Genomic DNA, 12,232 nt, shown 5'->3' on the forward strand with positions numbered 1-12,232 from the left:
GGTTCTCCTCCCGCCTCTGGGACTGTGTGGCCGTGTGGCCTTAGCTAGTCACTTGTTCTCTCTGGTTCTCCTCCCGCCTCTGGGACTGCGTGGCCGTGTGGCCTTAGCTAGTCACTTGTTCTCTCTGATCTTCTCTTCTCGTTACTTTGAATGTGCCAGCTGGTTGGAACACCTCTTTGCTAAGGTCTCTTCTAACCCCAACCATCCATGACTCTTTAAGGTAGCTGTGGCTAGGTCTCTGGACCTTCCTTGAATGCTCCCCTAATTCTGGAGTGTCGTTTCTGATGGTTTAAAGGTAGACAGGCCAGTGCTCTCCAGCACCTAAGAGAGCTACAGATGTTTTCTGGAATTGCGATGTTGTGAGTAAGCTGGGGAGGAGGAGCCTTGGTAGCAGTCGTGTCCACGGCCTCACTGGGATATGCTTTCTCTCTCTGCGTGTAGTTTAATTTGAATTATTTATGGTGATCCTTCCTAGTCATTTGGGAAGATGAATGAAGCCTCAGTAATCAGAGCCCATGCACAGCCTCTTTTAGCTAACGTCTATTGAGGCATCAATCTATGAAAAGTGCCAGGACTTGAGAACTTCAGGGCTTGCCCCAGGAAGAGTCACAGCCAGCAGAGTCCCATCAAACAAAGAGGCAACCCAATTTGGGTGCTCTGTCTTCTAGACATAAAAGCACTGGTCAGTAGAGAATTAAACCCTTGACTCTGGCCTTTCACCCTTCCAGGTGGATAACTTGTCCCCTCTGTCCTCCTTCCCATCTCCCTGCTGATGCCAATGAGATGTTTAGGAACGCCCTCTCCTCACTGCCCCTGCAGTCATAGATTCCTTGAGCTCAGCCACACAGAACTGGCAGTAGGAAGAGACAAGACAGCATGAAGATGCTATGGCTCAGGCTGCAGAAAGGACGGGGAGAGGGCGGGCAGCCAGGAAAGGGGCCAGACACACACACAATTTGAAGTAGCTGAACTTCAGTGCCGATCGCTGGGAAGTGCCACCAGCATGAGGCTGTCAAGGGCAACTCACTGAAAGTCAAAACATTGTGCTGATGACAAAGTGAGAAGCCAGCAGCCGTGATCTGTATCCTGATGAAAGACTGTTAGGGAGGCCCACACAGCAAGGAACAAGTGGCCAAACATTTTCAAGGCACGAGCTCAGATGGCAGTCGGAAAGACAAAAATGGTTCTAGGGAAATGTATATCTTCATTAGAGACAGTACCATGGATTTCAGAAGGAGGCAAGAATGCTAGACTCAAGAGGAAATTCAGTGGCACAGAAAAACCTAAGTCAGTGGCCGGTTATACAGAAGAGTGTCTCTAGTGTAGAATTGTCCATTGGCATCTCATGGAATGGATTTCTGGTTGTGCTGCTCCAGCCACAGCCTGTGGGATGTATCTAGAGTCTCCTTTTGTGCTTTGACTCTCAAAACGTAAGGAGTTTGTTGTCTCCAGTTCAGGTGGAGGCTCTGTGAGGAATGAACAGCTGTTGGAGGGGTTTCCATATGCCCTAATCCCTCACTTTCATGTGGGGTTGGCTTATAGCATGGCACTGAAGACTTGAAGACTTGTGCCCTTTCAAGGTCTCTATCTTCTTCTTTTTTTTTTTTTTTTTTTTGAGACGGAGTTTCGCTCTTGTTACCCAGGCTGGAGTGCAATGGCGCGATCTCGGCTCACCGCAACCTCCGCCTCCTGGGTTCAAGCAGTTCTCCTGCCTCAGCCTCCCGAGTAGCTGGGATTACAGGCAAGCGCCACCATGCCCAGCTGATTTTTTGTAGTTTTAGTAGAGACGGGGTTTCACCATGTTGACCAGGATCGTCTCGATCTCTTGACCTCGTGATCCACCCGCCTCGGCCTCCCACAGTGCTGGGATTACAAGCGTGAGCCACCGCGCCCGGACTTCAAGGTCTCTATCTTCTATGAATCCCCTCCCTGAGTCTTACCAAGAGTGGACAACTACCATGGGTAGATGGGATTTTTATTCAAAGAAGGAAAGGTTTCTTTGTTTGAGCGATCTAAGGTCTTTTTGCCTGTTCAGCCTATGGGCAGTACTGAAGCTGCCGTATCTTTCACCCTTCTGTTGAATCAGAAAAAATCATGTTCCACTCTGCCTCTCTCATACAGATATCTAGCTGCCATCGTGTGTGTGTGTGTGTGTGTGTGTGTGTGTGTGTGTGTGTGTGTGAGATTTATTTTAAGGAATTGGCTCAAGCAGCAATGAGGGCTGGCAAGTTTGAAATCCGTAGGACCAGCTGGCATTCTGAGAACTCAGGCAGGAGTTGATATTGTGGTCTTGAGGCGGGATTTCTTCTCTGGGAAGCTTCAGTTTTTGCTCTTAAGACCTTCAAGTGACTAGATAAGGCCCATTTATATTATCAAGGTAATGTTGACTTAAAACCAACTGATCATGGGTGTTAATCGCATGTATAAAGTATCTTCATAATGACACCTAGATTCGGGTTTATGAAATAAGTACTACCATCTAGCCAAGTTGACACATAAAACTAACCATCCTTGCCTAACCTTCTTGAGCCTGCGTTCCTCATTATTAAAATGGAGTTACAATATCTGTAACACAAGATTGTTGTGCGGATTAATACAATGACACCCATGTGGCTCTTATTCTGTGCCCAGTAGGTACTTTGTATTAGGCTGGTTTTTGTATTACCAGCAAAGGCTATGAGCCGTATACCAGGGATCCTCAAAATGCCCTTCATCAACTGTGATGGAGGGTGGTGATACCTTTGTGCAACAAGCCTTTCGAACTAATAGAGACAGGTCTTGAAGGGTGGTGGGATTCTGGAAGGTAATCCTCTGGTTAGAGCTGGAGCATTGCTTAGTTGATTAGAGGATGCTAATTGAAATTCAGCTATGGTAGACTCTTCCTGGGGAAATGTTTGGGGGGGTGGAACATTCTTTTGAGAATCTTTAAGCCAATTCTTCATTCCCCAAGTGTCTTTTTTAAAATTATCATGAATATATAATAGTTGTACATATTTATGGGGTACATGTGAAATTTTGATACAAGCATGTAATATGTAATGATCAAATCAGGGTAATTGGGATATCCATCGACTCAACCATTTATCATTTCTTTGTGTTAGGAACTTTCTAGTTCCACTCTTTTAGTTATTTTGAGATACATAATAAATTATTGTTAACTACAGTCACCCTGTTGTGCCCACCGAACCCTAGATCTTACTCCTTCTAACTATGTGTTTGCACTTATTAACCATCCCTGCAAGCTTCTTTTTCTGTCATCGTTTCCAGACGGCTTCTGTATAGAAATATTGTGTTTTCTTGGAATAACTAAATATACCCCAAATATGCTTAATTCAGATCTAGCAACTCATAAAGAATTAGGAGCACCTTCTAGAATGCCTCTTATGCTGGGGACATCATCAAGAACCACGTCTTGCTTCTTCTGTGAGCATCTTCTTCCTGTACCATCAATAATTCTGTTGCATGGGACCAGCGGAGATGGTGGCCTGAAGCAGGGCCAGAGGTCACTGTGGTTCTGGGCAGGTCCTCGTGGTTCTGGTGGTTGGGGATACCGTGTTTGCTCCTCCTCTTTCTGGCCTGTCCCTAAGGTAGGAGGAGTTTCTAATTGGATGGGACAAGACCCAGGCATTCACTCACGTGTTTTCAAGCGGACAGGTTTCCTTTGCCTGAAAGGTCAGTACCCATGCAGTGTACTCTTACTCATGCCCTTCTTCTCTGAAATCCCAGCTGCATGTCTCTTTCTGTTCCCTCGACTGCTGTCTGCTGTCAGGTGGGTAAATTGGCTGAGGCTTGCTTGAATTCACAGAAGATGGAGTAGTGAACTCCGTTTGGGCCGTCTGAGGTTTACCAGAGCTCACTACTGGGAATTGCTGGCTGCCGGCTCAGGTGTTAACTATGTAATACTTGGTTCCTTGCTGGCCACTATTTTCTGCATATGGCTTTCCAGATGGGAACCCTGTAGAGAACAGGGGTGACGGGAGGATCAGTCCTTTTAGCTGTTTGGTGATAGCACACTTGAAACAGCACCAAATCCTCTTGCATTGTTCTTTGGAGCAGAGCTTGATTCTCACTTTGCTTCTTTGCCACGTGTCTCCCTTTCACAAAAGAATCGGGGGAGAGCTTATGTCTGAAAAGTGGCTGGCCCTGGGGCCAGCACGTGGGAGTTTTAGGAAACAAGAGTGAGGCGTGAGCTTCAAGGAATTTGATGTGGGACTCTTTGTCCTCATCACTGGAAGAATACGTCAAGTTTAATGAAACAAGCTTATACAATCTGTAGTTTAAGCTTTGTCTGTCCATGGCTGCCCTTGGAGTTAACCTTTAACCATCGAGTCTTCACGAGGCCAGAGAAGGTGCAAAGCATCCTCACCAACTCCATGTCCCCTTCCCCAAATCCTGAAGCCTTTTCAGTAGATGTGTGTGGGGCTAGTCCCTGCTGTCTGTTGTTTCTAAATATGTGAACCACCCCAGCATGGCTTTCATTTTCTGGTTTTAAGGTTCGCATTCATAAGAGAACTTAGTAACTATTAGGTCAGCATGGTCATAGCATAAGAGACCGCTGCCTTTAAGTTTTCTGCACCCCTGATTTGGATGCAGAATTGGAGACTCAGATCAAGCAAATTCTCCAAGGACAGTATTGACCGGGGCAGAGCCAGCCTAGCCCCCGGTATCTTGCCTCGTGATGCCATGTTCCTGCTGCTTTGGCATTTATGGACTTAAATTGTAGCCTCTTTGTTTCATGAATCATTAAGAGTTTCAGGGAATACCTGGGCAACTAAGGGATGAGATCAGTCAGTAAAATGAAGGATCTAAAATGTGAAACCATGTTCCTATTCATAATATACATAATTGCAGTCTTTTCTCCTGGTCCAGCCTCTCGTGATGAGAGACTTTTTTTTAGCTTTTAGCAGGTACTGTAGCCAAGGCACCTTCTCTCTTCCATGTTCCATCTCCAAATCATCTTTTTTCTTTTCATCAGCTGGACCATTTTTTCCTTCTCTCTTCCAAAATCAGTCATGCGTCACATTTTGACTGCTTTCCCTGGTTCCGTGAATTCCTTCCAAGTTGCTGCCATCTTTCCACTAACAAGCTGCCCAGTGCACCGCACTGGTCACCTCTCCGGAGCCTCTCATGGTCTCCTGGATGATCTTCAGCCTCTGTGCTGGAAGAAGCAAGAGTTACACCACCCACTACGACGCTTTTTCATCCCTGTGCTCTGCAGGTGGCCTTGGCTATTACATCTTGTTATTCATCACCCTACCACCTTTACAAGATTCAGGTGAGGTCTGTGAGCCCTTTGCCTCGAGCCAAACTTTTAGCAGGGTGCCACAAATTAAAAACCCCAGTAATCAAGACTTTTGTAAACTACAGATTTTTTGCATTAATTTTGTTTTTATAGCAGATCACGTTACAGTATTATTTCTCTTGATGACTGAGTTTCTTAGCAGCTCCCTTGATGTCATGCCTGTCTTTCATACCCCATCTCTTCTGCTCCTTTCCTCTTGGTTTTGCGCCTCCCATCCTTTTCTGTGATTCCTCTAGTCTTCTGGCCCCGGCGGATTTATTCCTTGTGAATTAATGTTCTGTATACGTCTTCTTCCAGATTGTTAATAAAGATATTAACACATTCTCTAGGCCTCACTCCAACCTCGCCATAGCCTGCCCACTGTCGGGGGCCCTCCACTCAAGAAAAGAAACTGCATTTTATCATAAGTTCTATTGTTTACCGTCTCCTGCTATTTCCATCCCACCCAGGTTTCTGTTATCTTCGTCCAAGCGCCTTAATGTCTCACGCGCGAGGTTTGCTGAAGCTCCGTGAGTGGCTTGAAAAATAAGCCCCTATAAATAAAGCTTATGATCCTTATTAATGTTGGGAGCTGATGGCATGCGTAGTCCAGCCAATTTGGACTAATTTTTTAAGGGAGATTTTTGTAGATGCAACGTCAACAGCTTCTCTGAAATCCCCCTCTCTCATCTTGCCTCCCATCTCCTTGGCCACTGGCTCGTTTTTACCAATTAGGAAGAGACATCACTTCCGTGGTGGGGTGTGATTTGCTCTTTATAAACCCCAGTTGCTCTTTCGTGCCCAAAGCCCACTCGCTGCTTATAAACGGTGCTTCTCCTCTTGGCCTTAGCGTTTCGAGAGCAGCTTGAACTAGATTTACCTTTGTTTCTTTTTGTCAGAGGAAAAGATAGATTTTTTCGTAACATAAATTTGGCAAAATGGAAGGATGTAGAATAAAACATCCTTTGCAAAAATTACACACTTTTAGCGGTTTACATTTTTAAAGAAGATTGTCGTTCTCTTGGTTCTCTGTTACCCAAGTAGCAAATGTCCATGAAACTAACTTGGGAAGTAGAGAAAAACAGTAAATCACCCTTGTGCTAGCACCCCAAAATAAACACTGTTTACATATTGGCACATTTCCTTCTAGTCCTTGTTACATATTTATCATGCTGTAGATGCAATTTTGTGTCTTTACTTTCACATAGTGTATCATAAATAGTCTCCATATTATTATGTAATTGTTAAGATTATCATTTTTAAAGATTGCATGCTTGTCAATCCAAGTAAATCTGTCTTTTTAAATTTAATCATTCCCCTTTTATCGGTCACTTAAGTTACAAATATTGTTATAAATAACAGCGAGGTGAACAACTTTGTATATATGTTTTCCTTTGTTAGGATTATCCTGTACTTTAGATTCCTGGTGGTGGAATTACTATATTAAGAGTGAGGATAAACATGTTGCTAAATTGTGTTAGAGAAGAGTTTGACCAGTCAACAAAGCCTCTACCAGTGTATGGGAGTGTCTCTTCCCATTCCTCTCCTTGCACTGGGTAAAATTAGTTCTTACCAGTGTGTTCCTGTCACTCTAGGAGTTACTCAGGTAGACATATAAATAATCACACTTCACAGTCCTCCGGTACATTCACCTTGTCATGCAAACAGCATCAATGATAGTAGCAATCATATCACAGCTGTTTTCTGACATCCGTCTTTAACCAGCACTGTTCAATAGAAATATATTCCAGCCAAGTGTGTGGAGTTAAATTTTCTAGTCGACATGTTGATGACAATAAAAAGAAACAGGTGACATTGATTTAAATCGTATACTTTATGTAACCCAATATATCGGAGATACTTCATGTCAGCCTGTGCCAGCAGCCAAGTCGCAGGTACGCGGTGGCCCCATGTGCTTAGTGGCCGCTGTTTTGGACAGCACAGCTCCGAGCCATGAGCCTAAAGCTCTACTAGACTCTCTTCTTTCTTTTAGGAAGGCTGTTTCATTCTTTTTTGTTTTTCAATCTTAGTTTGGTTCTCCAAAAGTCAGCACTGAGACAAGGACCTGATGTGCAGGTAGTTTATTTGGGAGGATGCATTAGGGAAAAACGAAGGGGAGATGACAAAGCCAAGGAAAGGTGTGACAGTGAGCAGGTGACTGCAGGGGGCAACTGGAGCTTAGCCTTGCTGGGAACAGTCTGAGAATCCGGGTGACGCCTGCTCGAAGTTGGTCTCCGCTGCAGATGCAGGGACTGGAACATGTATTTACTGACTCTTGTCCACCATTACTTAGGTGTGGGTTGTTCCAGTGGTGTTAATTCCCTCCTACTTCTGGGTTATACCTGCTGAGGGCCAAGATTGCTCTTGGTGGGCTGGAGAGAGTTCTTAGGCAAAGAAAAAGGATGCAGGGTGTTGAGGTGGGTGTAGTCGGGGTGCTGAACTGCCTACCATCTTTGCCAGGAGACTCAAGTGGGCCAGGGATGTGAGTGGGACCTCAGCAGCACCTGCTTCAGGGTCTCTGTCATGTGAAGTGGGGTCTTCTCCGGTGGGGCATTGTCCCAGCCAGGTCATTCTTGGTTGATGGTCATCATGGGTGATTCAATCTGTAGAATTAGATGTAAGCCACAGAAACTGATTCTGGCTAACCAGGCAAACTGTAAATGATGGAAGGATGTGGGGGCTCTCCCAATGTAATAAGCCAGGAGGCGAGGGCTGGTCGGGATTTCAAATGGGAGAATATGAGGTTTTGTTCCATGCTGGGATGAACTAGCAGGACAATTAGCATCTTGGAGAACAGCATGATTAGGATGTGCTGTGTTCCTTCCCCCTGTTTGTTCTGGGGAAGAAAATGGGGAGCAAAGTCGCTTTGGCTTCCTCTTAGAGGTTACCATCTAAAATGATTCTCCCGTTGCTATCGCACACAGTGGAAGAAAGATAATTCTGGATAGGAAATCAGATCACTATTGGGGAATGAATGCTGGGCCGCTAACCATGGACAAGTGACCACTGCAGAAGGAGACTGGGCTTTCTGGTGAAATCTGAGAAAAATTGTGCTGATTTCCTGGTTTTGATAATACATTATGATTATGTAAGATGCCACCACTCAGGGAAGCTGGGACATGGGTACATGGGACCTTTCTGTACTATTTTTGCAACTTCTTGTGGCTCTATAATCATTTCAATTGGAGTATACAAGCTTCGCCTTTACTCTCTACCTCATCCTCCAGATTACTGGTGCTCAGTTTTTGGACGTAAAGGTACTCCAGTAACCTTCCAAACCTGGGGAGGGTTAAGCACCTATTTATTTGGATTCAACTGGTTTTCTTGCTCTGATGAATTTATTGTATTTTTTAAAGTTTATATTTGCAGATTTGATGCTGACCTGCAGTTAATTGTGGAGGTTAGCAAGCAGGTCTGAGAGGGGATGGAGAGTTATACGAACCCTGCTGTCCCCCTACTGACGGCAAGCAAGTTTCCCAAAAGTGCTGTGACAACATTGACACCCAGTAAATGAGCCATCGTCGAACGGAGAACACTCACAGCCCCAGTGTTCTCCAGATCACCCCAGAAGCTCTAGGAAGGGTTGGGTCATCCAGTTAAGAAAGCTTTGGCTTGGCTCTTTGAACCCTGCAACCTACCTGGTCAGATATAGCTCTTGGTTGGAAGAGAGTGGGCTAAAGCCGTCTTTGTTGAGACATTTCCTCTCAACAGAGAAATAGCAGCCATTTCTTCATGTGGCTTCCCAACCAGGGCATATTCTGAGAAGATTATTAAATTCCCAGACGGGACCATTGACATGAAGGCAATCAACCCCTAGAGAATAGAGGCTGCTGTCAGTATTCCTTCTTGCAATGATTGAATGTCATTGCTGCCAAAGCAGTCTGGGCTCATGATCACAGGGACTGTGGTGTCCTCCAGAGCGCCATCACTTTGGCCATCGCCACAACTCCCAGGTAATGGGTATTGGAAGCCACTCTTTTCTAAACAAGGTCTGTGAGATTTCTGTCTTCAGTTAGCTATTCAATTTCTACTAATAATTCTCTAATAAACATTTGGCCAATCAAATTCATTCTGTTATGATGGAGTTAAAATGGCTGAATTTAAGCAATAATAATAATTTACAGCTACAGGAAACCCTGAGCCATATTCTTCCCACTGTCTAAGTTATTCCCTGGGAGTAAATCAAATGTTCAGGGAGGCGCATTCACGTCTGCAGGGCACAGGGGCCTTGCTCAGTCAGCTAGGGCTGTGGATACCAGATGGTCCCTAGGTCCTGCCTTGCAAATCTGTGCATGGCCCAGCCCTGGGGAAGCCCAGGCTCACATTCTACGTGTCATCCTTTTTCCCAGGAAGGCAGAGTATTTCATGAGTATGATCTCATTCTTCCTCCTCAGCTCTCCCTGGAGGGTGGGAGGGGTCTGCTTTGGGGCTGTTGCTGGCAGATTTCTTTTTATTCTTAAAACCCCTCCTGCAGACCACTTCTTCTAAAAGCTGCAGCAAGAGGAGCCCCTTCCACTGGGTTTTTAGAGACTTGGCAAGAACCACAGTGTCCTTGGGGAGGAGTGAGAGTGCATCCCCAGTTCGTATCATGGGATTCGGAATGACGGAGGGTTTAGATCTAATCCTGGTGGCACCACACGGGTGACCTTGCTGAGGCTGTTTGCCCTCCCCAAGCCTCAGTTTCCCATAGGATTGGGGAAGGCAATACCACCTCATGCTGTTGAGACAGTGAATAATTGATAACAACATACACAAGATAAGTAGAGAGCTAATAACTTTATAGCAACTGCCCCCCACCCCGCCATTAAGGCCCACAGAGAGTATTAAAGGAACCCTTACTTAGTCCAGAGTAAGAACCCTGTCTTCTGGTCCACAGTGCCCATGGTGGGTTATGCCCATGCTGTTGGGTTTGCACTGCTCATTCGGGGATCACACACCATGTTCTTCATAACAATGATCAGGTGCATCATTGGCGACAGGTGTGCCAATGCAGAAATAATGTGACTTTGAGATGAAGACAGAGCCTGTCTCTTTAAATCCTGACTGCCATTTATGAGCTGTGTGATCTGGGCTGGGTTTCTTCATCTGTTACATGGAGAAACTGACACCCATGATAAGCATGAGAAGTAGTAGTGAGCAGGGAAATTGCTTAGCAGGGCTGCGCAAGTCTAGTGTAAATGTTCCTTTCAACTCCTCCCTTTCCTGCGTTCTAATCCTGCTACGCTGAGATTGAAACTGGTTGTTGTGGGCTATCGTTCCCTCCTGTCTTTGTTGCTTCCCCACTCCCTGAAGACAGAGTTGGCATTTTCCAGAGGAAGAATAGATGTTTGACTTTGTGATCCAAATTGAAGTTCCTCTTTGCCAGAAAATGCTTCTCCGTATGTTCGAGATTCCTTATCAAGGGAAAAAAATTATGTTTACATTGAGGTAAAAACGGCACTTGGTTTTACCTTCTGTGGTAGGCAGAATAAGGTTGTCTTCCCCCCCCACACACAAAAAAACCCAAAGCCAAAAAAAAGCCCCCCTTCAAAAAAAAAAAAAAATCAGATCGTAATCCCTGAACCTATACATGTTACCTTGTACAGGGAAAGGTCTTTGAGGATGTGATTAAGTTATGGACCTTGAAATGGGGAGATTATCCTGGAATACCCAGGTAGGTCCTAAAAGTAAGAACATGCGTCTTTGTAAGGGAGAGGCAAAGGGTGATTTGAACATGCACAGAGAAGGCGGTGAGAGAGAGGTGGGAAGAGGTGAAGATGCCGGCCCTGAAGATGGGAGTGATAGACCACAAGCCAAGGAATACCATCGGCTGCTAGAAAGAATCTGGAACAGACAAGGAGCGGACTCTTCCCAGAACCTCCAGAGGGAGTGCAGCCCTGCTGAAGGCTTGATTTCAGCCCAGAAATACTGATTGCCAACCTTTGGCCTGCAGAACTGTGAGAGAATAAGCCACCGAGTTTGTGGGAATTTGTTACACCTTCATGCTATTGGGACAAACCTCTGGTCAGTCTGGCTTGTGGCCTCATTTTTCTGAGTCAACAGCATGGATACCTGTCCACTCGAGGGAGTGGGAATGCAACCTGCCAGAGATTTAACCAAGCTCTGGTCCTATGTTTGGGCTCTTACCTGCCAAAGGTGCAGCAGTTGCTTGGATGTTTCAGGATCAACGATCAAAGGTAGCGGGTTTGATATAGGGCCTTTGGATCCAGACCTTTGTGGCCATGCAGTCGGAGTCTTGATGGTGGTATAAGTTAAGGAACTTCAGTGACTGGAGACCTGGCCCAGCCCTCAAAGGATGACACTGAGCAGCTGAGACAGCCATCATGTTTCATCTGACGCTCCGGCTCTGATTGCTGGGGGAGTTGGCAAGTTACTGAGAAGAAGCGTGAGGCTGAGACTAAGCTGCAGGCAAAGGAGAATCAAGCTGCTCAAGAGCCTGTGCGTTGGTGCTGCTGCACCTATGTAAGGCAGCAGTGGGCTTCAGAGCCATGGATCTCATTTGCCTTGTTGTGATATATGATCTACAGTGAGATGGGATGCAAGTAATTTGTTACCAATATGAAAATGCCGCCTGTTGCAGAAGATTTACTTCTTTTAATAGATTGGGGCAGTTTCGTGATGCTTTTGCTGACTTGCATTCTGATATATTTTCTTGAGTAGGGCAGAAAGGGGTGGAGTTTTAGATAGCACACAGGAATTGCTCATCATCTTGGGGACACTTGGCTGGCAGGTGAGTGGTGGAGATAAAAAAATGTCTGAGAGCCATGACCAAGGGACACTTACCCCTTCCCTTGGGTCAACAAATATGGGTCAGATGTGTGTCATTTCCCACCCTTGTGCCCATGGCAGACATCACTAATTGATGTGAGTGATCTCCCTACCCTTGTACATACAGCAGACATCACCAATTGATGTGTGTGATCGCCCTACCCTTGTGCATACAGCAGACAT

The 12,232-nt window shown here is 45.5% G+C and overlaps 1 protein-coding gene across 10 annotated transcripts in view; it reads left to right on the forward strand.

Moving 5' to 3' along the window:
* Positions 1-12,232, forward strand: part of NTRK3 (neurotrophic receptor tyrosine kinase 3) — a 382,156-nt gene that overhangs the window by 154,805 nt on the left and 215,119 nt on the right. The gene's annotated exons all lie outside the window — the stretch shown is intronic.

This window comes from Sapajus apella, unplaced genomic scaffold (assembly GCF_009761245.1).
Source record: "Sapajus apella isolate SASKATOON/1434 unplaced genomic scaffold, GSC_monkey_1.0 scaffold129, whole genome shotgun sequence".
NCBI lineage: Eukaryota > Metazoa > Chordata > Mammalia > Primates > Cebidae > Sapajus > Sapajus apella.